The 25,731-nt window shown below is 44.0% G+C and overlaps 1 protein-coding gene across 4 annotated transcripts in view; it reads right to left on the minus strand.

Moving 5' to 3' along the window:
- The window catches only part of LOC138604300 (RNA binding protein fox-1 homolog 3-like), a 420,599-nt gene that overhangs the window by 330,077 nt on the left and 64,791 nt on the right, over positions 1 to 25,731 (minus strand). For all 4 annotated transcript variants that reach the window (XM_069676201.1, XM_069676202.1, XM_069676203.1 and 1 more), the window contains exon 3: positions 491 to 604. The gene's annotated coding sequence lies outside the window, so the exon portion shown is untranslated. The remainder of the gene's footprint in view (positions 1 to 490; positions 605 to 25,731) is intronic.

The raw sequence follows: 25,731 nt of genomic DNA on the forward strand, positions 1-25,731 counted from the left end.
CCGACACTGCATGTGTTAACAGTTAATCAGACACTGCATGGGGAGCCGGTTTAGCTCAGCGCTTAAATCGGGTGTGTCCCATATACAGAGGCGGCAGTCCTCGATGTGGTGGCCCTGGGTTCAACTGTCCTCTCTCTCTCTCTCTCCCCCTCTCCCTCTCCCTCTCTCTCTCTCTCTCTGAATTAAGGCATAAACGGCCCCCGAAAAATCGTGCATGTGTAAAGCAGATGCTTGCAGGATATGAAGCTCTGGGTCACTGAACAAGCTGCAGTATTTGACGCGTTGGGAGTGAGACGGTTAAACTGTGTTTCTAAATGGATCCATAAATAAGTCTCGCTGTTTCACTGCCTCCTTCTTGTCCGTTAACGCTTGGAGGCTTTAGTCTTGTGTGCAGATTCTGTTTCTCTCCCTGTTTACTCGCCACTACAAGATGAGCATTTATGACACTATCAATGAGGTATGAACGTCTTGTGAAAGTGAGTCATCCTACCTGTGAGAAGGTCGGAGGTCAGAGGTCGGAGGTGTTGGGAACGAAGGAGAAATCACTTGTTGCTGAAGCTGAGGGTGAAGTCTGGTGTCGACGGCACACCGTACCAATCAGTGTCTGTCGGAACAAGAGAGGACAGCGTGTTAGGTGGTCATACTCAGTCATATGAGTAACAAGCAAGACACATTTAGTTTAAAAATAAATTACAAACAGGCACTTTGAATGCTGTCGTCTACGGTCAGAATATTTCTGTGGGAATAAAGTCATTAAGCTCAAAGCGTAATAATGAGTTATATTTTTGTTCTTGTTTTAAATTGTAGAAAATGAACATCTAAAGTATAATTCTGCTTCTTCTGTGCTTTCATTACAGACGACCAAAACCAACAATGTGTCCTTCCTGACTTCCTGTCTGTGCCTCTCAGCTGTGAGCTCACAAGATCTTTATAAACATGACTCAAACATATCCTTTAATTAAAGCACAGAAGTTTGTTTGGGAACTATTTTCTCCAGCGGATGAATACACATGTATTGCTTAAGTTAGTTATTCCAGCAGCATGAAAGTGCGGGGGAGTGAATAAAGATGAAGTTCACTGTAATGAAGAAGGAGTCACAGGGTGCAGCAGCTCAGCTCACTGATTTGGTTTTAATAGTTGCTGGAAACAATAGAAGTGTTGAGGCTGCTGGTCCGCTCTGAAAGATGTTTCAAATCTTAGCAGAGAGAACGCACACGTGACGACAGGTGATTACAACAATATGACCCAAACAGCACATTCATTCACCAACAACCAGAGTCCGACTCTCACGGCTGGAAAGCTCACAGGATCTCTGGCGCTCAAACGAGACTTTAGAGTAAACAAACATGGCGGACGACGGGCAGGAAGAACTGGCGATGATAGAAAAGATGGAGACGGCGTGAACACGGGCTGCACATGTTACTTTATGCTGCACGTTTGCTTTTGTCGCCATGGCTGCGGTTGTTTTGCTTCCTGCTTCTGTCATCTCGCTTCCTGATTGGCTGATTGTTTGGTTCCACGCGACGATCCACAGAGAGCGTGCTCGGCAGGATATCAGATCGTAAATACTGAACATGTCACCATGGCGTTCTTCTGAGCAGATCGGGGGAAGTAAAATCACTCTGAACATCCGTCACACCACAGGAACATCTGGAGAGATCACCTTTAGAACCGTCAGAACATCAGGACTCTGTTACTTTTGTCTGAAGGAGGGAATCAGCACCAGATTGATTATCTTGTGCATCGTGCATTAGCTTTAAATGGATTTGTGGACAATAAAAAGAATTTCACTGAAACCTTTTTTAATCAATGCATCACAAAGATTAAAAAAAGGTTAAACCTTCGCAAACTTTCTAATGATGAGAAATTATTTCTGCACCCAGTTTTACTTTAATGTCGCTGCTCGCATTCATAATAACGCGAGAGTCTTCCAGCAAAGACGGAGAGGTGGAAGGTGAGCTCATAATCCACAACAGATAGTTAAAGCCTGGCATCCAGTCCTTATGAAAACTGTAACGGGCCTTGGCACGAGCACACCATCCAACAAATCAAAAAGCTGCGAGGCTTCATCTGCAGTCGAGCCACGAGGGTCGTTTCTGAAATCTTTAGACGGGAAGTGTGGTCAGCTGCTCGGCCCCCACCTGCTGCTCTGTTCTTTCAGACGATTTGTAGCATCACGACGGCCCGAACGAGAGCTGCTTTAAAAATAAACACATTCGCCAACACAGCGAGCGATTCAAGTAGCATTAGATTATATAAATTGTCAGTAATGAGGCACCGGGGACGGCATCTGTGATCTGCAGAGGTCAACCGGAACATTCTGCTTCACTGCTGAATAAAATGCATCCTGAGGGCGATCTAACAGCCTTTACATGAGCAGGTACACACAAAGAGACAAGCGCAGGTCCGAGAGGGCGCGGCGGGCTCGTTGTAGAGGTCACACACACGCGCACGCACGCACACACACACAACAATGATACGCAAACAGTGCTGACACGGGGAAAATATGAGGACTTCTGTAAAATGTATGAAGAAACGGATGTGAGGGTCATTTTACTGAGCGGCACCATTAACATCGCTGCCCTTGTCTGAACTGGAGCTCAGCTCAGTCACTCACACACACGCAGAACATGTATGCACGCACACACACACACACTAACACACACACACACACAGAGAGAGAGAGAGAGAGAGAGAGCAGCGTTTTCTCCTCTTTTTACATTTTCGCCCTCGGAGAACGAGAGGTCGACATTTTAACTGCAGCAGCGAGAGATGGCTTCCTTTCACCTTGACGGGCATATAATGAACATTTTTCATTTTGAGCTTAGCTTCACTTACAGAGTCAGTCAGCTATTTTCTCTTTGAACCTTTTTTTTCCCCTCGCTGACATTTCCCTCTGTGGTTTTGCCAGGATGATCTTCACACTAAATTTGTGCCCCCTTTTAAAGGAATAGGATACATTTTGTGTTGATTTTTTTTTCAAAGCGCTCATTTCCATGCAGGTCGCCCGTCTAACACAAACAGGCCTACGGTGCAGCGTGGAGCACAAACAATATGCTAATCACACCTGGTTCAATTAGAGCCTCGGTGTCCGTGAAATCCATATCGGTATTTACTTATTGTTTTGCATTTTTGCCTCAGAAAAGAAAACACTGCACTTTGAAGGAATGTGACAAAATGTTTGAACATTTGCATTTCATTAACCTCGATGCAAAGAGGCGCGGCCAGAGAGGGGCGGCGCCGCGAGGCCAACAGAACCACGTCTGTGTCTGTTAACCTTTCTTACTCACTATTCTTTTTTTTTATTAGTTTATTTTTTTCAGGGACAATGCAAACACATTGTGACAGGTTACAGATACATATGTATTGCATACAGGGTGTCTAGCCGAGGCTAATTTGCAGCCCCCATCCCTGGTTAGGCATTTCTACTAAAAGGTCAGAACAAGTCATCTTTAACTAGAGCACAAACTTAAGTTGCATTCTCATACGTTATAATGTATTTAAGTTTTTAAAAATTACACACAAAAAAAATAAAAAATACACCAATCATTTTAAAAGTGGCACATATAGAATGTGTGTTTAACGTGCCTGTGTGCATGATCCGACTTCAGTGGTCGCAGGTTTGATTTAGTTTCAGCCAGTGTTTCACCTTTTCATTAAAAGTCTTCTTATCAGTTTGTGGTTTTATTTCTGATGGTGGTGCATTCCAGAAGTGTGTTGATTGGCCGAAAGTAGTTTAACGCTGTGCCACCTTACAGTTGCAGTTAGCTGATCCCCTGGTGGCTGTTCTATTAGCATTTGTTTCTGTGACATATGGACGAAGTACAGCAGGGGCGAGATTATTTACACATTTAAAAATACATTTAATAAAAGAAAATTTGATAAAACTGAGCAAGTTGTATTTTTTCAGAATGATACAGTGGTGCCGTTTCATTTGTTTTTGATGCATTATCTTTAGAGCTTGTTTGTACAGCGATGCCACCGTTTAATAGTTAACTGTGAAGCCCGGCTCCATTCAGTAACACTCAGTAATTGAGCTGCCTTAAGAGGGCTGTCATGTGTCATTTTTTTTTACACACAAGAATTATTTTAGTTTGTATTAATAATGCTGAGGTTATTATCTGTAAAGATTCTGAGCTTTAAATATGATTTTTAACACATTTATTCAGATGTTCCTTTTCTTTGAATCTGCCTCGTTCAAAAATGCCTCTAAAATAAAACTGACTTAAAATTTAATATAAACATTAAATTAACTTTAAGAACGCTGCACAAGTGTGCAGAGGTGCATCAGCTCTCCTGTTTGATCGTTTCCAGGGCAGGTTTGACGGTTTTTATGTTTTGCTTAATTGAGTCGACTAAAAGCCGAAATAAAGACACACAGAAATAAAAACATTATAAAGAAATAAAGAAAACAAGACTGAAAAGGAGTAGGCTGAAGCTTCAGCTTATTATACCCACAGTTTCTACTTATACGTACGAGCAGCTCTCGGCTCTAAGGTTAAATTTAAACAAAAAACAAGTTTGAAACATTTCAGCCACAAAAAAAGTTAAAACTTTAACAATTTTTTATTTGTTAACCACCTTATTATTAAAAAAAAATCATGTACAAAGTGGAAAAATGATTTGTCACAGCTTCTCCACGAGTTCCCTTTGACTCATATTCATTTATCAATTTATTTGTCCTGCTGTTGTTTTTTTAAACACACCTTTTTCTCTAAGTTCAAACTGACTCTGAATAAAGTTCCTTCATCTCTGCAGCTTTGCAGATCAACTTAAACTAATAATTAGTATTAAAAGAAATACAAACAATAATATTAAAAAGTTTTCACACAGATTGGGAGGAGTCCAGTGTTTGTTATTTTGTGTTTCTATATTTGAGCAGGGACGACGCACAAAGAACGTTAACCTCATATAAAACAAGGAGACGTGGTTTGCAGCAGGTTTCAGCAAGTTGCTATTTCCCGCCCGTTGTCCGGGGCAGGTACGTAAAATGATAAAACAGTAAGAAGACATTCAAACACTCACGAGACTACACACCAAACTCAGAGACATTAAAGACAAAGAAAGACATTAACTGTGCATCAATTGTGTAACATGAAGCACATTAAATAATCAACCTGTGTTTCTAATGTGTGAATGTGTGAAAGCAGGATGTTTGTCCTGTAACGCGTAAAAGTTACGGACTGACGTTACTGGAGGAAACGTCCAAAAGAGAAGTGCAACCTCGTCTTCTATCCGATTAGAAGAAGAGATGATAAAGATCAAACCCTCTCGCCGCCTCACAGAACACGCAGCAGCGATTATTTATCCTTAAACACGACGCTGAAGTTCAAACTAAACCCTGGAGTACGTTTAGGAACAAAGCTGCACTAAAGTAACGAACATAAAACGAAACAAGCTCCGTCCAAAAAGACAAACTTGCATTCAAAAGGCGAGCAAGCAGGACCACGCACACACACACACACACACACACACACACACTCATGCCCACATTTGCCCACACAGGGGGGGGCTGGCAGGGTGCATTCCAAGACAGCTGGTGAAAAGCGGGTGTGCTCTGGCTGCTAGAAGGAGCAGATTCAGGTGACATCTGTGCCTCCTGTTGCAGCGCAATAGTAGAAACACTAAAAGTGAATTACAACATTAATGATAGTGCTCTGCAAGCTGTCGTTCCATATTACGCATCCATTATTCCTTGCATGGGTACTCAGAGGCATCGTGAAGGAAAAGGGCCCCCCCCACCTCCCCCACCACCTCCACCTCTCCAGAAAGCCGCCTCGCTGTGAAGAGGAGACGTTGAAAGGATCGTTGCTTTATAGACCTTCCCTCGCTATACCATGTCACCGCATGGCACAGGCCTGACTGGATGACTGATTCTCTCTCTCTCCATTTCCATCCCTCACTTCATCTTTCAAGCCAGCAACCTCCCACCCCTGACCCCCCCTCCTCCCCCCTCCCTCCTCCCTGCACCGCCGCCGCTATTTCAGACAACATTTGTTTGATCTTGCCGCCCTCTACAGCTGAATGAAATCAATCTGGGAGAGATGTCATGTGTGAGCAGAAATGATTGGCCGCAAGAATAACATGTATTTGAGAACATGGAGCCCGTGCCCTCTGCCTCCCCGCCTGCAAGGGTTGGACACGTGCGTGTCTGCGTGTGCACGCACGCACGCACACACGATGGCCGGCGCACACCCAGTGGGCATCACACAGACATCTCCAAGCTGTCACCCATCCCCAGACTTTCAATAACTTCAAATCCCCCGAAAACCTGGAGAATAAAGGCAGAGTCGATCACTCATAGCTCCCTTCACTCCTTCTCTTCTCTTCGGGGAAATAACAGCCGAAGGAGAAAAACAAAGTCAGGATTCCATCCTTTCCCACAGAAAAGCAGGAGCATTCCCGGAGGACGTGGGGAGAACACTCCTTTCATCATTCTGGTTAACGCGCAATAAAAAAAGATTCATTTAAGATGCTGTGACATGAATAGCTAGCAGGTATAAACCAACCATATGGGAGGATCAATGCTAATCAAAGGTGGATTTTAAGAAAGAGAAAGCTGCAGGAGTGGGTGGTGCTGGTGGGGGCATCACTACACAGCCTACACACTTCTATAGGAGTGTGTGTGTGTGTGTGTGTGTGATTTGGATTGGTGCCATGCGGGATCGAATGGCGGGCGTTCCCTCCACAACGTCTCCCGAGGACACAAACAGATCCGACCGCAGCTCTGCCTGTCTGTGATTTCTTCATTCAGGAGCGAGCGCCACAAAATGTGTCGTACTTGAAGTGTTTTACAATTACCAGCTGATTATATCAGCCGCATTAGCATATTAAAAGGAAAGACTACTTGAACACAGAGATAATGACTGAGTGTTAAAAATAATTTCCCCACTCATTATCAACCGCAGACACTGAGATCGGGGAAGGGAAATGTCGATAAATACCCATAAACCTTTGCTGTGTAAATAACAACAATTAGGGCAGCAATGAGATCAGGGCGCGCGGCTGAAAAGAGATAATTCTAATTAAAAACTCGCAGATATGTGGGGAGGAAAACATCTATCCATGGGAGGGAATTACGGTGCACTCGTGTGTGGAAAACTTTTGTGTTGTTTACAAGGTGTCACTGACACAAATCACTCCTGTTCTTTGATGTGAATATCAACTCTGATCAGGAAGTGTCGTGATCCAATCACAGTGGAACGGCTGGATTTAATGACATCATTATCGCGGGGGGGTGGAGCCTATCCCAGCTGTCATTGGGCAGGAGGCGGGGTTACACCAGAGACAGACAACCTCTCACGCTCACACCTACAAGAGTCACCAGTGAACCTCACGAGCATGTCTTTGGACTGTGGGAGGAGCAAATGCTAATTTTTAAATGCGTCTACACATAATTTTCTCTTATTTCTCTATTTTGAAGCAGTTTGAAATTTTCGATTTAAATAATTGTGAAGTTTAATTTTACTTTTGTATTTATGATTTTAACGCAACAAAAAACACAACTTAAAGAATCCATCCATCCGTATTCTTCCGTTTATCCGGAGCCGGGTCGTGGTGCCAGCAGGCTCAGCAAGATGACCCAGGCGTGACTCTACATGTTTTCCAGCTCCTCCTGGGGGATCCCGAGGCGTTCCCAGGTCAGACGGGATATATAACCCCTCCAGCGAGCTCTGGGTCTGCCCTGGGTTCTTCTCCAAGTTGGACGTGCCCGGAAAACCTCCACAGGGAGGCGCCCAGGAGGCATCCTAATCAGATGCCCGAACCACCTCGACTGGCTCCTTCCGATGTGAAGGAGCAGCGGCTCTTCTCCGAGCTCCCTCCAGATGTCCGAGCTCCTTACCCTCTCTCTAAGGCTGAGCCCAGACACCCTGTGGAGGAAACTCATTTCGGCCGCTTGTATCCGCAATCTTGTTCTTTCGGTTACTACCCAAAGCTCATGACCACAGGTGATTTAAAGAATCATTTGCATCCAAAGTGCAAAGCCTCTTTTAAACATAAGCTGTGTCCCAGTCCAGCGGCTGCAGCCCTCGAGGCCGTATTTGAAGGCCGATTGCATATCCCAAGATGCATTGCGTGCCAATTCAAACGAAATGGCGGACTTTTACGCAGCCAAGGATTAAACTTTCAACTCAATCGAATAGACAGAGATACACATGTTTAAGAAAACAAAAGGGCCCTCAAAACAAATTATCTTTAAAATAACAGGTTAACTTACGCAATGTTAGTTAGGATAGCCCACTAGCTATCTGTTAGTAGGCAACGGGAGCGGTGTTTGGCGACGCAAGGTTAGACCAGACCGTCTCATTTCAGTTTGTCTTAACGTCTACGCAGGCTACGAACGGAGCATGCTCCGTGGGCCGCCTCCTTCGAAGGCTGCAGCTGGACTGGGACACAGCTTTAGTTTTTATACGATGCTGCTGTCTAAAGGGTAACCATAGCAACATATTTGGTTTTAAAAAACTAAAAAAAACTCCTCCCTCCGTACGCGGCTGCTTCACCTACATCCACCCCAAGGTGATGATGTTTTCCTTTGTTCCTGTAATCTTGACAAAGTGACAATAAAGTTAAAAACAAAAGCCCGAGCTAATCTCATGGCTGTAAGATGTTTTCATGCGATGCACAACATTATAAACAGCTTTGTATCAATAAGAACTTTTACTGTTTTGAGGGCCTCGTTTTCTTCACAGGCTTGACAGCACTTTGCGTTCATGGCACCTGATTCCACTCAGAGTCCTCGTGCTTAACTGTCTTGTCATCTTTCATTGTGTCTCTTGTCTTTTGTGTAACTTCAGCAGCAAAGGAGTTTGGTTCAGTTTCACTGAGCGTCGTGGAGAGAATCACGTTAAATCCTTGGACATTGTGAAGTGGGAAAGAATCCATAGACACTCAGGACGAGTGTTTAATCTTTCTTTTCATCAGTGAGCGATGATGACAGGATGTCGGGCATCTCTAATGTTCTGTACAAACAAAAATCACACCTTCAGTCCGATTGTTCTGTAACTGTGAGGATGCTACGTTCAATCTGACATCCATTTCCAGGAGATATTAAGAGTTTATTAAGACTTTCTTAGGAAGCTGTTATAAAAGCATTTCTTTGTAAGCTATTATTTACTTTGTGCTGGCAGACGTGGAACAACAGCAAAGCTACGAGGGGGAGAAATTGAGTTTGACTGACTCGAGCGTCATCAAAAAAACATTTTGTAAAAAAGAAACCAAATCAATAAATAAGTCGAACAAAAGGAGGACTTTAAGCTCGAGTTAAAACACAGACTCTTTCTAAAAAGTGGAACAAATAAATAGAAATAAAACCTTAATAATCAAACCAAACAACAAATGAACAGCACCCTTAAACCTAGAGTGTCTAATGAACTATCCTACGTGAGTGTGTGATCCTGGAATAAAACCACTTCCTGTCGCAGTCCGGACAGAACGAGTGCCTCTCAGGAAGCTTACAACCATTTACAACAATGCTAATAATAAAAGGGCTAACAGCACGAGAGGCACAGAGGCGAGCTGGCTCGGGCAAAGCTGCCTTGAACGACGAGCTGGGTTCTTAAAGGGTGAGTCGGAGGGTGCTCTCTCCTGATTGGTGGATCATTCCAGCTGCGCACCAATCTAGCTGCTCTAACTGCACACACTTACACAGAAAACTCTGAAAACTGGTCAGCCACAGCCACAGGGGAGTGGGGGTGGTTGAACAACATGTGATGCAACAATGTAACAAAGCTGCGGGCGCTGGTTTAGCTCAGCGGTTAAATCGGCGACGCGTATACAGAGGCTACAGTCTCAGGGTTCGACTCCCGCCCTCGGCCCCTTCCCGTTTCCGACAATAGACGTTACAAGAAAGCCGCACGCCAGCGAGAAAAATGCAGGTCAATTCAGTGCATTTCAAAAAGTGCCCACTTGTTCACAGGCCATCCACATAAAACAAAAACAAAGAAAACAACCCTCTGTTGCAGGAAGAGTCGAAGGAAATGTGTGCAGAAGGCTCAGGGAACGGGAAGACGTATGCACAGTGACGTTTTACCTCGTTGCTAGGCAACAACCTTTTTTTGCTCGCGGCTCGCGCTGGCAGTTCATTTTCAGCTAAAGGTAGACGTTTAACAGAAGCCACGTTTCAGGTGTCTCCACGGTTTGCGCGCGTCCACGACCACGAGTGAGTGCTAATGTATTTTATTGTAAAGACGATAGTTTCTGTTTAACAGCTGATTGTGAAGCAATTAACACGCCTGTTTAAATTGAGAAGTACTGTTGCCTATTTAGAAGCTGTTATCTTACAGTCTCTAACACCTGCTCAGCACTGTTTATTTCTTGTAAGCCTTTAAAGTTTTTAGTCTATATTGTGAGGTGTTAATTGTAGAGATAGCATAGCCTAAGTAGCTAACGTGGGCTTTTGTTCCACTCACATGTAATACAATAAACAAGAACAGCGCCTGTGCGTCTGTGTACCTATAATTTAGTTCACAATAAACGCTCAAAGGATATCCCACACACCCCATATCACTGACTAGAGTTCCTAACCTCAGCAGCTTCATTACAAAATGTCCATCAAGCAGAAACCAGAGTCCAGGTGCTAAGCTAAGTTAGCCAGTCTCTGAACATTGAGCATCATGATGAATCCATGGCCTGCACGAGCCGCCTTCAGAGGTCTGGCAGTTAAAAAGTATACAAGCAACGTTCAGATAATTTATGCCCAAATATTGTTTGTATTTACCTGCACAAAAAAATTGCACGTAAAAGTAATTTAACGACTAATATTTGTGGCCTTTTATGCTTTTATTTACGGAGACAGGCCCGAGGGCGGGAGTCCAGCCCAGGGCCGCCGCATCGAGGACCGCTGAGCTAAACCGACGCCCCTACACGACCACTTTAATGACATGTAGTTCATTACTCCCCAACACAGGAGACATACTTTAAACCCCCTCCATGAATATTCAGCATGCATACAGCAGCTTTCATCTCCTGTATGTTGCACACTGCCATGCACTGTAATGTGGAGCAGGTTAATGACTGACTTTGGCTGTAAAAAGCTAAAGTCAGTGATGTCTGCTTCAAAGGTATCTGTAGGTTATCCCTGCGTCTGCCTGTCAGTGATTCAGGACGACATTCTTCCCTTTTGATGCGAGTCGAACACTCTTTGTCATTTTCCGTTTTGGGCTTGAAAACGAGCCAGGAGCTTTCATCACCGGATTGTTGCTCGCTCACACTGAGGCTGCGTCCTCCATTGCTGAGCAGCTGTAAATGCGTGCGGACGTGAAGGAGACTGTGAATGTCATGAAATTCATCAGGCTGCGAGTTTTTTTGTTCGGAGCGCCGGGCGAGGTGAGTTTTCACGGGGAGAAATCTCAGCACCGGGTCGAGAAATCATTAAGTTATTAACATTTATCAACTTCCACAGCCTCCCTACAGATACGCGATGGCCATTTTGTGATTCCTGCCCCCTTTGAAGTATTGTGATGCCTTCAAGTACTGTGAAATATTTAGTTTGACAACGGTAGGTAGATTTCCTCCCTCCGCTCTCCCCCTGAACTCCACCACCTGCAGCACTGTTAATCAATACACACTTTTCTTGCCCTTTTCCTCCTTGGTACACATATCTCCCTGTCTGACCAAACTGGCAAATTTGTGCTCTTAATCAGCTTGCCAGCCTTGTCTCCTCACTGGAGGCTGGCGACACGCTTCCCTTCCCCCTTAATTCCCCGGCTCTCAACAGACAGGCGCGCTGATTAACATGCACGCCCAGGTAGGAGCTCCCTCCAACACCACCCCCGCTGCCCACCAGGTCCACACACCATTATCCCCGCTACTCAATAGCACCCATCTCAGTGCACATCTGTCGGGCTGCCGCATCCCCGCTCTTTAATTAGCTTTACAACTTTCCCCCACTTCTGGATGGAAAATAAGGGAGAAATTTGTGGCCGGTGTGCCGACAGAGCGAGGGAGGGGGGTGGCGGCAGACAAAGAGGGAGGAGGACATATGCTGAATGCTGAGATGGAAGATGAAATATAGTATGTGTGTGTTTGAGGGGGCGGCGGTGGCAGACACATTAATTCCTCTCATGTCCTGCCGCCCCAGCATCACCAGGAAACCCCGTCCGCCTCACCTCCACCCGAGGGATACAGCCCTACAACATGCACCTAATCTATCAGCCTGCCTCACATTGATCCCCTTTTTGCACTTTTTAGTTGCTTTTCATCGGCGGCCTCGAAGCTGCTCCGACTCCCTCCCTCCCCCTCCCTCTCTCTCCTCCGTGCACGGCAAAGAAAGGGTGCGTTTTTTGTTTTTTTGTTGCGTTGGAATGGGTGCTGCTGTTGCTAATGCTAATCCGCTCCTCTCTCTGTTATTGCACCGCGCCGCGTTTGTCAGCAGCCTCCAAAACAAACCCGAAGAAACCGACAGCGAGAAAGTAGAGGCATCCAATTAATATGAAATTGTCTCCAGAAGTCAATAAGGTTTTAGTTCCACTTGAGTGTGTCTAAACGCGCGGAGTAAGGCTAATTATAATCCCAGGGAGTATTTATACTATTTACGCTCTGCCCCTGTCATTACTACAAGCTGTAATCCTCCGACCTGTGTTGTCTGCATGCGTTGATGAGCCTTATGCCAGTTGCCAAAAATACTTAAGCTCGTTTCCTCGTTCCTGAAGGCTCCGGCTGCTATTCCATGCACAAACAATGTGAAAATAATCACCGTTACTATGGCTATGAGCGCCGCACAATATCACAATCAGCGCTGCCATCAGGAATGTAGTTTCAATCCAGCGGGGCAAAGGTTGCTGTGGAAAGAAGAACAATGAGCTATTTTAGTCAATCTGCTATTCTGCATAGATGGCAGCTTCATTAGAACTACCCACTGCGTGCATAACCTTCTGCAGGCCTCCCACCATCGTCTCCAGTATTAGAAATACTAATCTCCGACGTGTATTTCACCCTCCATCCTTCCTTCCATCCAGCAATTATGCCCCCCGCCATCAAAAGCCATCAAAACAGTAATTTCACTTTTTCACAGGCAGGGCTTTTTCACATTTCCTTGCGTGAAAGGCCTGAATCATCCCCTTATCTCCATGGCTATTACACAGTGTGCATGAGAGTGAAAACAATGGGCTCGGCGTGATGAGATCACGGCACTTCATTTCTCCGAGGCCACTCCGGTAGACACAAAGACAATCCACCTGCAGCAAGGAGGACGGGGACGGCGAGGGGACGGAGGATTTCTCGGTCACTGAGCTCAGGGCCGTGAGGCAGGTCAGCCCCGGTAATAAGAAATAGAAGAAGAAGAGGAGGAGGAGGGAGAGGACGGGGGGGGATGTAATGGTGGTCTCGCGGCCTCGGTGGAGGCTTTCGAGGCCCCGAAACCGAGGTCAGTGACTGGAACTCAAACGCTGATTCTTTATTCCTGCTTGTGTACGGAAACCCTCAGAGGATTAAACGATGCTGCGGCCGCATGAGCTCCGTGTTGGTCGGCGTCTCGCAGAAACTGAAAGAGAAGAAGGGAGGGCTGGACTGGAGGAGGAGTGGAGTGACAGGCCTGGGGAGGGAGGAAGAGGAGGAGGCCGGAGCTGCAGGAAGAGACGGCTCGCTGGTGACTTAAGCCGCAGGTCTGAGATCCAAAGTGTCACCTACATGTTCACTTCTCTGTCCCCTGCTGCAGCCGTCTCAATCTCTTCTTCTTGCTTTAGGTAGACTTACTTAGAACTCACGCAGGACTGTATCTCTGGTCTCCTGAGTGAAAGTCCTGCGTTTGTCGGACTCATCCGTTGCCCCGGACACCTGATATCTGCTTTTTCTCATATAATAATGACCATGATCTTTACCAAACACATATGGGTCGTAAAAAGCGTTAATATTCTAAAACTCTTTGCATCTTAAACCCTTTACCTTACAGCTATCTTAGAGACAAATCAGGAGCCCCTTCAAAGTGGAACAGCTCGTAAAAACCCTCCCAAAGCATCTCCTCCTTCTCCCTCATAGGCCCCGCCCACTACGCTCAAACAAAACACATCTCTGCCATCGTTAGTGGCAACTTGTTGAAAATTAGCTAGCTTGAAATGTAGTAATTAGCAGTAGTAACGTTAGCGTTAGCGTGAGTTTGCAAAAATGGCGGTTACACCTGGCTCACGCATCGCAGAAGTGGTTGCCATAGGTTACACATAATGATATGCATAGCGTCACCCCGCCCATTAACGGGATTGGCTCCTTAGGTTTGTGCCAATCAGAAAGCATGTTGTTCAGCCTGTCCTTGGTACACTGCATTAAAAGCAGACAGGCCGAGCCATGGTGATGACTGCTGATGTTTCCCTGACATGTCTTGTAGCACATGAACACCACCTGAAGATGTTTACAAGGTTAAACACTGGAATTCACTGGAGGGGTCTTTAAGCAAACACAAACAGACTTCTGCAGCTGCATTATTTACACGGTACGTCATCGACCGTTCTAAAAGAGTTGAAAACAATGTTTAAGCAGCGTGATCACTCGGTGACGGTAACTTTTGTAAACGAACGCTCACCGTCTCCTACTTCCTGTCGGCACACACAGCCACACGCTGTGTGCGCTGCAGGTGTAGCCGCTAAAGACACTCTGCGGCATGTTCGCTTCGTTACCAGGCCATAGTGTTAACGAGCACGGGGATGAGGTGCCGCTGATAACGCCAATACACTCACTCGTAAGCCACCACGTTTAACTAAAAGCCTGCCTCGACATGATCTGTGACAGCAGGAGCGTCTCGTGCATGTTCACAAGTAACAATAAAGTAGCAGCTCCATGTGTTGCAGTCAGTTTGCCTCACTATCCTAATTGCTTTGGTTAAAGGATTCATCGTGCAGCCGTAGTCAGATGATCAATAAACATGGAAATCTGAAGCAAAACTGTTCCAATAATCAATGTTTAAAAATGCTCTATAACACAAAACCATAAGAGGGAGCTTCTCTTCTCTCATCTTTACTTAAAAAATGTCATTCTTCTTCTTCTTCTGGTAAAACACTGCATGCAGCGTGTTTGTAAAAGTCACAGTAAGTTAAACATTTATTTTAACATCTCGACTTTTTTAAGCTGAACTTTTGACTCTGCTTCTGTCTGGAAACAGGCAGAAGAGTCGCAGTGAAGAACATCACGACCTACGGGGAGAACCATAAATAATCTGACGGGCTCATGTTGACATGATTGATGTTAAAGGTCGACACGGCTTCATACCTGTGTTAAATCAGGTGAGGTAAACTGTGTATGGATCTTATTGGCCATATGCTGAGTATAACCTGATGATGGGATGGCAAAACGCTGCAGTTGTAATCGATAAATCCGTCTTGTGGAGACAGTGTTCAGCGTGTATCTGATCAAATATTGGCACGTGTAAACCCAGGACTGCCTGGAAAGATGGGCGGATTATCCTGGTGAGATAAAGCAAACTGAACCCTATGTTGAGAATTAAAGTACTTAAAGTTACACAGAAAAACTTAAAGTGATATCATTTGTTTTACACATGCACATGTGCTTTTTCTAGTGTTCTGAGCACCCACAGCTTTATATGTATTTCCATAGAAAATTACTGTATAATATAAGATACATGAAAGATGTGTACGGAAGCCCGAAGTGGACATGCATCCATACATTTTATTTACTCTGTTTTCCCTTCATAACATCCCGTGTTATTTCTGTTGTTTTCTCCAGATCTCGACTTATTTAACTCGTTATCTCGAGATAACAAAGCTGGTTTTCTCGTAGTAACAACAGGCTGCCCACTGTGATGTCACAGAGCAGGACACGCCATGCTGCCATCGCCCACACTGATGAGGTCAGGTAAGCCTGTTTCTGTTTGCAGCTCCGGAGACACATGTTATGATCATGATAACTCATATCGAGATAATGAGATGAATAAGTCAACAAGAACCAGAAATAACTAATCAGGGGAAAAAAGTAAATAAAATGTAAGGATGCATGTCCACCTTGGGCTTCCGTAGATTTGAACTAAAACAGACTTTTTAATACCATCTGCAAGTAAACAGCTTTAACTAAACTAAACTAAGTCTCTATCGCTAAATGAGGTAACACAATGGTGAATGAAACCACTGATGAAAGCCTCCACATTTGCAGTATATAGTATTATTATGGACTGGCTGTCACAAGCGGCGCCCAGTTAGTGACGCGTTTTCCATCAGCCAGCAGTGGTTGGTCTGCCAGAGAGGGTAGGCGGAGCTAAGCGGCTGCTTTTCCGCTCTCTGCAAGTGTTGTGAGTAAACAGTAATCTACTATGGCTGAACAAACAAAGAAAAGATGGATGACTACAGATACAACTTCAACAAGAAGTGAAACTCCAAAGAAGAAGAAACAAACTCGACGCTCAGATGAAGCAAACAGTCTGAAAAGGAAAGCGACCGTCAGCCAGGAAAATCAAGAGTTACAACCGGAGCCAACCGTGGACGTCTGCTTAAACTGGGAAGTGTCCTACCATAATTACCTATTATCGCCAGTGGGTGGCGCTCAAGAGCACGAAACTGACGTCACAAGAACTCAACGTGTTTAAAAACAGACGTCTTTTGTTCTAAAACATGATGAGCTATAACGAGAAGTGTTTCAAGGATCTGTTGTTAAAAAGAAAACAAACACAAACAAAGCTGCATTAAGTATTTATTGCTGTTGCCCCCCACACATCATTCCCCTTGTTAGCTTTCGTGCACATATGTTCTCCTGCCTTCCCTGTACATCATATGTGAACATATTGTACATGTATGTAATCAACTGTTTGTTATCTCTCATCCTAACAACATGTTTATCGTGCGAGGACCACCCACCGGCCCCCGGGGACCCCAAGAATAAACTGCTGCAAGAAACAGCCCTCATAGTAAAACCTCTCATTACAGTATTAGTTATGTAATCAATGCCATCTGGAGGAAAGTGTTATTTTTAAAAAGCACTGATTAAACAGAAACAGAAAGTCATTAGGAGCAACTTGATCTACAAATATAAAAAGAAATGAGAGCATAGAAATGTGTAAAATGTAACTACGCATAATATAAGTTTAATTTGTAGTTAAAAAGCCAATTTCTTTCAGATTAAACGAACAATTCTCCCTTTCTGTGCGGCACAATTCACATGACTCACTGACATATCTCCCATCCTCCTTTTCCATTACCGAGCCCCATTTCTGTGTCTTTAACCTGCATTTGTGGCTCTTTTGCAGCACGTATACACACAAACACATGCACACACTTCCTCTCTATCTCTCACTCCATCTCTCTTCCTCTTTTTCTCATTGGAAAGGGGGGAACGGGGTGGGGTGGAATGATCGTGTTAGGGGGTTCACAGAAGACTGACTGTTTATTATTGTCTTCGGCCCACTTAACTCTGACAGTAACAGAATGAGATGGGGAGGGAAGCGAGTGCCATTAATCACGGTGTGTCGGGAGGGCCTGAGCCGAGTGGAGACGCATCCGCGCCGCATGTGCCTGGGAGAGGAACACAAAGTGATTTTCAGGCCAGCCGGCCTCGTAGCGCCGCCGTGCAGCCTCCAAGTTCAGGCTGCTGGCGGATGAGGAGTGCGGGGGGGGGGGAAGAAGTGGGCGGCTTTTCACACTCAATCTTCCTCAAATGTTCTGACACATTGCACCTACAGCCACCCTGTTACCAGCAAACCTAAACAAGGATCAGCACTATTTAAAACCCCCAAATGTTTCCTGCAGGAAGTCACAGTGACACTGAAAGATAAGAGCGATTATACGCTGCTTTTATTTTGAAGTTATCATTAAAGCATGTTCTCAGTACGAGATTAAAGGCTCATTCCAGTTCCTGCTTTACATATTTTGGAGTCTTAATGACTTATGGGTACAAAAACTTCAGAAAGGGGCTGAAATGGTTGCAATGTAATCCTGCATATGTGCTCGGTCAAAGTTCCTGGTGCTGGTTTTAAATCACTGACAGGCTCAGATTGTTCTTCTAAGTGTGTGACAACATTACAGAAAGGATCCCTACAGAGATAGACCTTTTTGTTACGGAGGAAGATGATCTTTTTAAGCAAGAAACAGCTTATTTTTAAAGCCACCAGACTCCATTGAAAAAAACAGTCATTTTACTTTGAAGACCACAGGAGTTGCTGCGACCTAAACCGGTTAGTTTATTGGTTATTCTGATAAACACAAGTATGTTGTTGGATCTGACCTAACCGTTTGAAACACCAAAGTCACACAATAACACAAACAGACAACTCGATCGATGCAGCGGTAGGCATGCAGCTACCGTGTGCTGCAGGGTAAAATTACTGTTTTTCTCAATGGAGTCTGGTGGCCTCGAAAAGATTAATGTAACAGCTGTAACTGATTAAAAAACGATCTAATTTAGTAACAAAAAGGTCCATCTCTGTGGGGATCCTTTCTGTACTGTTGTCAGACACTTAGAACTTAACTTTTGGTGGACGTGCTTTGATCTATCGTAGTAATTCTAAAACCTTTTCGTACCTGTTATTCATTTAGTTATGTAAAAAGAGAAATCAAGCGCAGGATAAAAACACAAAAAGTACCTTTAGCTGGGTTAGATTGAGGTGTATGACAGTTTAACTGATGTATTTTTAAAGAATAGCGTGTGGCCTGTGGCAACATTAGCATATGGTCGTCCCCACCAAAAAGTGCATTCGGCCCAGACGTCAGCGGCAGCCTCAGCCTGTCAGGCATCAGTCTGCGCGAGCCGGGCCCACCATGCAGGGACGCTATGAAGCCCAGGCACCCGTTACCACCCGTCTGATTGACAGCTGTGTCTCTTAAGTCTCCCCCTCCATAGCAACACCAGCCGCACACCTTCCTCTGCTATCAGTGACACCCAGATGTGCCATAGCAGCTGTCTCCCAGATTATTCCTCGGCGTCTCCGGAGCCACCGCCGACATAGACAGCCGTCTAAATATTTAATCGAGCCAGAAGGCGCTGCTGCACGGTGCACTTTAGCTGGGGAAATACAGTATCTCCAGCTGAAGAGATAGAGTGTGAGAGATGAAAGGAAGGCGAGGACAGAGAGGAGGAGAGGACGAGGTGAAAGGCTGGCGGGGTCACGACCAGGCCCGGCTGAGTTGAGTTACAGGTAAAAACCTAAGATGACAGTATATGCCACGATAGTTTGGACAAATGAGAGCGGTGCAGGAATAGATGACAGGCTGTATTTTGGATATACCCCGAGGACAACGTCGCCTGACATCAAATGTCTAACAAGCCAGACAAGACCATTCTGATTCCTGCCGTACCTTCAGGGAGAGACGCAGGGCCCCTTGAATGTGACATTGCTAACCATGATGCAAAAATTACATTGTGTATATGTGCATGTCTGTCTTTCTGTCTCCTTCTCTGAGTTGCATCTCCATGTGCGTGTTCATCTGAGTGTGTCATCACTGACAGCTGATCAGAATACACACAGCGCCTGAGGTACTTTCTGTAATTCTGACTTTTTCCCCCCCTTTTTTTAAGACTTGGCTCATTCCCAAGCAACAGATTGCTGCTGTCGCTGGAGTTGCGCCTCACAGATGGAGCAGCATCACTTCCTGAGGAGCCTGACAGGATCAATCCAGGAGCTCATTCGCTCGCAGTCAATTAAGCCATGTTAGTTTTGACAGGAGCCACGGGCGAAATAACAGCCGTCACTGTCTGGGAGGAAAATATTGTGACCAAACAAAAAAAAGAAGCACTTGTTTACTGGGGGGGGGGGGTTGACTTTAGCGAGAGGAAAAGGGCTGCAGGCTGCAGCGAGCCGCAGCAGGAGCTCAGGCAGATATCACAGAGAGAGGCGGGTAAACCGCAGCAACAGTCACAGAGTTTAATTTGTTTGAACACATAAAGCACCCTGGGTGATTTAATGAATTACAAAATGAGCACTAATCATGACCTTCATCGATTCTGATGGCAAATTCAGTCCATCTGTCCGATTCATGCCCCTGCCTTTCTCACCCAGCCAAGACTCTCCCTCCGTCTCCTCTGCATGTGTCTTCATGCAGAAATGTGATATAACTCTGATTCTTTAATAAAGCTGTGGATTCTTTAAAGTGCATAATACAATAAAGGGGAATTAAATAACCAAAAAGTTTAGCCTATCTCTGCTTTTTTGAAACTAGAAACGTCTGTTACATCGCTCTCTTTGACGCCACCAGACTACATTGACAAAATTAGTCATTTTGCCTTGTTTGAAATGAGAGTTGCAGATCTAAGTCTGCCTCAGTAGTTTAATTATTTTTGTTTTATAGTGTGCGACACAAATATTATGATTAATCCAAACTAAGCATTTCAAACACCAAACTCACACAGTAACACAAACTAACTAACCAATCAATGCAGCAACTCTTTTTATCTGAAAGCTAAAATTACCGTTTTTGTCAATGGAGTCTGGTGTGTGTAAAGGGAGCGATAAAACAGGTGTTTCTGGTTTAAAAAAGGACCCCACCTGAGCAAAAAGCAGCATCTCTGTGGGGATTCTTTTAATAAAGATAAAAAGCGAGCACCTTTAGAGGACTTGGGGTCCATCTGTCAGATTCTTGCCTAACCCAGCCAAGATTTTCTCTCTGCGTGTGTTTCCATTCACATGTGCAATATAGGTCATACAAGTTGCTCATAAAAATGCTGCTTAAATGCCTCCTCTGATTCCTTAATAAAGCAAATTATTCTGAAGTGAATAATACAATAGAGAAAAATGAAACAACCCAGAAGTCTGTGTGTACCACCCACTGAGAGAGGAGCCCGAGCCGCTCTCTTTGAACCTATTGGAAGGAGAGTGAAGCTCTTTGATTAGGACATGTAGGTAGGTAGCTGTGGGCGATGGACTGAAAACACTTGGCATCTGCTTGCAAGTCTCCACACACCCGAGGTGAGGGACACACACACACACACACACACTTTTCCCTGGCTGAGCTCGGCTTTACCCTGGGCATCATTACAGACACTACACATTCCTCCTTTGAAGGGTTATCAAGGCTCCTCATTAAAGATGTCCCTGGCTTTCTTAGTGATGTGGGCCTCCACAGGGCGTAATATACCCCCTTTAATTAGTTTGCAAACTCATTAGTGTGTGCCGGGCAATTAAATGTCCTTCCTTCAGAATAGTTTACAACAGGACAAAGAGATCCCAGGGGCTGTCAAGGAAGTGGGGCCTCTAGCCGAAAAGACTGTCCCCTCTGCTCGGGGACCGTTATTAAGGAGCCGCCGTCCCTCCATCGGTCCTCGTGCATGCTGCTGCTGCAGAGGGACGAGCTGCTTCTCCTGTCCGATATGGACAACAAAAATAACAATAGTCCTCCTGCACTGGCACTAATGACCAACTTAACACCGAGTCGTATTCCGTTTAAGAAAGAAGATTAACATCCTTCCACCATCAATTAAAAAAAAGCTACATGCATGTTTCAACATACAAAATATCTGATCAAATGCCTGCAGAAAATATGACATTAAAAAAGTATGGCTTAGATTTGATTATGAAGAGATTAAGTGAAGGTAATTATTATCTGTGTGGCAGTATAAAAATGTAAAGCGGTGATTTATGACTGTACATCTCTTATCTATGATGGGGGCAAATGTATCCCTCCTTATTCAGATGAATTCTTTCTCACCAGTAGTCCACATGAAACACATAAAATAATGTGTTTTATTTAAAGATATGTGATAAAGTGCTGGAATTTAAGAACAGTCGATGCTGAGCGATGAGACTGAACATCTTCACGCTGACCTGATGTTTATGTCACTAACAGATTGTTGAATAATTTGCAGAAATATGGATCCAAGAGGAGCGACAAGCTGCAGCCTGTCGATTCGGTATACTGTCACCTTTTTATTTTTATGTCTCATTTTGAGATTATTTTCTATTGAATATTAAAATTAGTGGAGCTGTCCATGGTACTGAAAGGGAGATTTAATTTTGGTGCATTACATTTGCATTTAATCCTTTTTTCTGTTGGGTATGAAAATGAAATATTCCTGTAAAAACAGTTGTTAGGTTCAAATTCTGATATAGTTTTGATATGTTTCATTATTGTTCTATAAATCTAACCTACCTGTAAAGGTTAGTTTAACATCTCTATAGTCTATATATCTATACAGACCAACAGAAGTTTGTGATTTCATTTTAAAAATGAAATATTTTAGTTTGAAATGAACAAAACTACCTAAAAAAACTATCACAGGTTTTTAGATTGTGGAATAAAAATGTACTGATACTTTCACAAACATCATGTATGAGCTCAAAAAAGCAGATAGAGTGTCAAGTCACCATATTCCAAGTCTAAAATAGATGATATTGCTTCACTCTTCTGACCGTCCTCGTATCCAGTAAAGAGTAAAAATGTCGCTACATGCAGAGACGAGGCCCAAAATCCTTCAGAGAATAAAGTTTGAAAGGAGGAGACCAAACACAAATGGACAAGGATAAGAGAGAATATGAGCTCACCAAACTTAATTTCCAAACACAACAACGATAAAATATGCAATAAAGGGGGGAAAGTATGACGTGCAGACATAATGAAAATGAAGGCCGAGGAGGGAGGATGGCTCCCAATAAAAAGAGCGGCCTCTATTTTTAAGACGGTTCAATGTATTCATGTTTTTTATGGATTTATATTTGGTTTATCATCTGAAGTTCACAGCTCTGTGCTCTCTGTGATACTGGCCCCCAGAGGAGCCCCAGGCACATCCCAATGCACTGTGACTCTCTATAAATCCAGCCAGCATGAAATCTCAAGGAGCTAACGTTGAGAAGAGGGCCAATCTGCCTGTTTACACCATCTCATCTTACACAGAAGCCTTGGCGCCTGCCCTGCAGAAGCCCCCCCTAACCCCCCCTCAGCATGTTTGCAGAAGTGTTCATGCTGAACAAAGTGATTGTATCATCTGGGCTTACTCTTCCATTTGTGTTGCTGCTTCTCCTGAAACCCGTTTCAAGCTGTGTCACCCCCCAACTCAGGCGAAGTTTGAAAAATGGAAGAAGGGAACCATGCAAAGTGGACATATTCTCCAGCCTGCCGTAAAATAACCGGGGGATGGACCATTAGCCATTTGCCGCTGCAGACCGAGTTGCAGATCTCGCATCTGCACAAACAGAAGGTCACAAAAAACTTAACAAAAGACAACACAAGGAGGAAATAATGTAAGGAACAAACAAAGAGAGAAAAACATCAAGGATTAGGCCGGGTGAACAAATCCTACATAAAAATCAAGTGGGAAAGCGAGGAAAACTTACTCTGAGCAATGGAAATCAGCCAACTCGCTGTGCTGGGAGAGTTTTATCAGAATATACGGTCAGATATTTTCTAACAGCAGGAAGCCTGCTGGAGAGGATATACTGTGAGAGCGAATCATTGTCATGTATTTTGGGATTGTTCTGGGATTAAAAGAAAGACATCAAAGAGTGCACGTTTAACGGTTAAAAAATGAAGATTTATGTTTGTTTTCAGGTCCTGAACTTGGGTGAGGATGAACCTAGATGCTACAAGATCACTTCTTGGCTGTTCTTCTGCATGATGTGATTATTTAGATTCATTATGATGCAAGGAGCAAAAAAAAGCCATGTCGGTAAAAGGGTTACGTCAAGGACCACCCGTATGAGCAAACTGGTCTTATTTGATGCGTGAAATATCTGTGATGGAAAAAATAACATTTGCTTTGAGACTACAGAGTGACATATTTAATGAAGGATTAACTGTGTTAATGATAAGGCTGGGTTTAAAAAATCGATAATCATTTGAATGACCTAATATCGATTAATAAATCCAGAGATTGATCTTTAAAAATATGTGTAAAAACGTGTCTGATCACTCACATTTCTGAGCGCTCCTGAATGCAGCACGACTCAGCGCATCCCCACGAGGGAGACATGCCCAGACTTGTTTACTGCAGCTACTATGGAGACATCAGTGATCGCCGACAGACTCTTCTTATGGTGTACAGCTATGAATATGTACGTTAGTTTTGTACTAATGTTTATGTTGCTCTCTGTTAGCATCAGCTTTGACCGCGAGTGTATTTTCGGCGTGTTGTTATACAGTATGCCTTTCTCCATAGCTCTTAGTCTCCTGTGAATTTTGTTCGTCGCGCTGTGAGATCTCGTGCAAGTTGAACCCCAGTTAGTTTAATCAAAACCGCGAGCAAGATGTTCAGACTACAAATCTGGAACTGGAACAAAAGTTAATAAGCTGTTTAATCAATAGAATTGTTAATGCTGTGATGAATGCTGTGTGTTTGTCATGTTGAATAAAAAGTACATGACGTAACTCAATTCTTACTGGAAACATGAAAAATATTGATAATGTACCAGGTTAGAGGTGCTCTGATGTTGTAACTGAAATAACCCAAAACAAATCGATATCGAATCGAATCAAATCGAATTGAGAAATCCTTATCGATACCCATACCCAACAGATTTCAGATAAAAGAACAGTTAACATGTTGAACAGCTGGTTATCTGCTTCACAAAGAGAACTCTGCTCTAGTTCTATTTTGTTTGGTTTGTATAAAATGTAAGTTGCATTGTACCTGTCGTTTCTACTCAAAGAAAAGAAAAAAACTATTTTAATGACATTTTTTCCACCATAAAAATAATTTCACAACAGACCTGATAAAAGATGGAAATATTTGTGTTTTTTTTAGCCCCAGAGAGCTGTGCGGTGGATAATGCGGCTCTCTCTCTGACCTTGCTCGCTGCCTGAAATGCCAGCTCTTCCTTCCTCTCCCTGGTGTTAGCCCAGCGTTAGCGAGGGCCAGGGTGGACTAGACATGTTCCTCCACTTTTCCAAGGCACAAACCAGTCAATTTGTCATCCAGTGAAGAGGTTGAACCTTTAATTAAAGTGGAGAGCTGCCGCCATCAGGGCCCAGCTAAATGTCACATGATAAATAACGGCAGAAGATCTGAAAAGCTCCCTTGGAGTTTCCTTCTCTCGGTGGGGGGATAAAAGGCCGCACACATTACAGGGTAACTGCATATCAATATGTTAAATAGGTTCAATTGTATAAATTGATTAAATGACCCAATTGCAAAGCGGCCATGCTTCAAAGAGCCTGTTGTTTGAGCAGTGAATGTTGACAATGTCACGTCGCCTGGCTATTAATGGGAACCAAGCAGAGAGAATGTGGCGGTGAGTGACATTATTAAAGCAGATGATGGGTTTCTGAGCAGATCATTCACTGAATGCAATCGATAGCTCTGTGTCTAAACGCTCGAGCAGAAATTACACTCCAAGGCATATTGCTCGGGGTAAAATGACACCGCCGTGCAAATGCATTGCTATGGACACTATTAGAAACGATTGGCTAATTACATCCTCGAGAAATCTGGATTCTTTATTGGTCTTTTGCATTTACCGTGAAGAACCGGCAGCGTGCGGGAGGCCTAATGCAGCCTCGAATATGATCTGTGCATAAATATAGTGCGGCTGGCAGAGTAACTGTCTGACTGTACAATCCAATATTTCCAAAAGCCTGTTGTCTGATACCGAGTCATTTGTGGAAGCACTGACAACCCTCCCTTTGTCTCGCTCCTCCTGACTGCATCAGCATATATTTTCAAAATTGGTTCATTTCACTCTGCTTATTATCAGGCAGCTTAATCTTGACCCTTCAAATCTCTAAAATTATCGCCCTGTCTCTTGTCTTCTCTTCCTCTCGGAAACCCTTGAATGTGCTGTCAATTCCACTAAATTCCTCTCTCATCTTTCAGCACTTGATCCCCTAATCTTGCTTTTGTGTCACTCACTCGACTGAAACTCTTCCTCTGTAACTCAGT

This window comes from Semicossyphus pulcher, unplaced genomic scaffold, assembly GCF_022749685.1.
Source record: "Semicossyphus pulcher isolate SPU_LCO1_2020_fin unplaced genomic scaffold, fSemPul1.0.p SCAF_25, whole genome shotgun sequence".
NCBI lineage: Eukaryota > Metazoa > Chordata > Actinopteri > Labriformes > Labridae > Semicossyphus > Semicossyphus pulcher.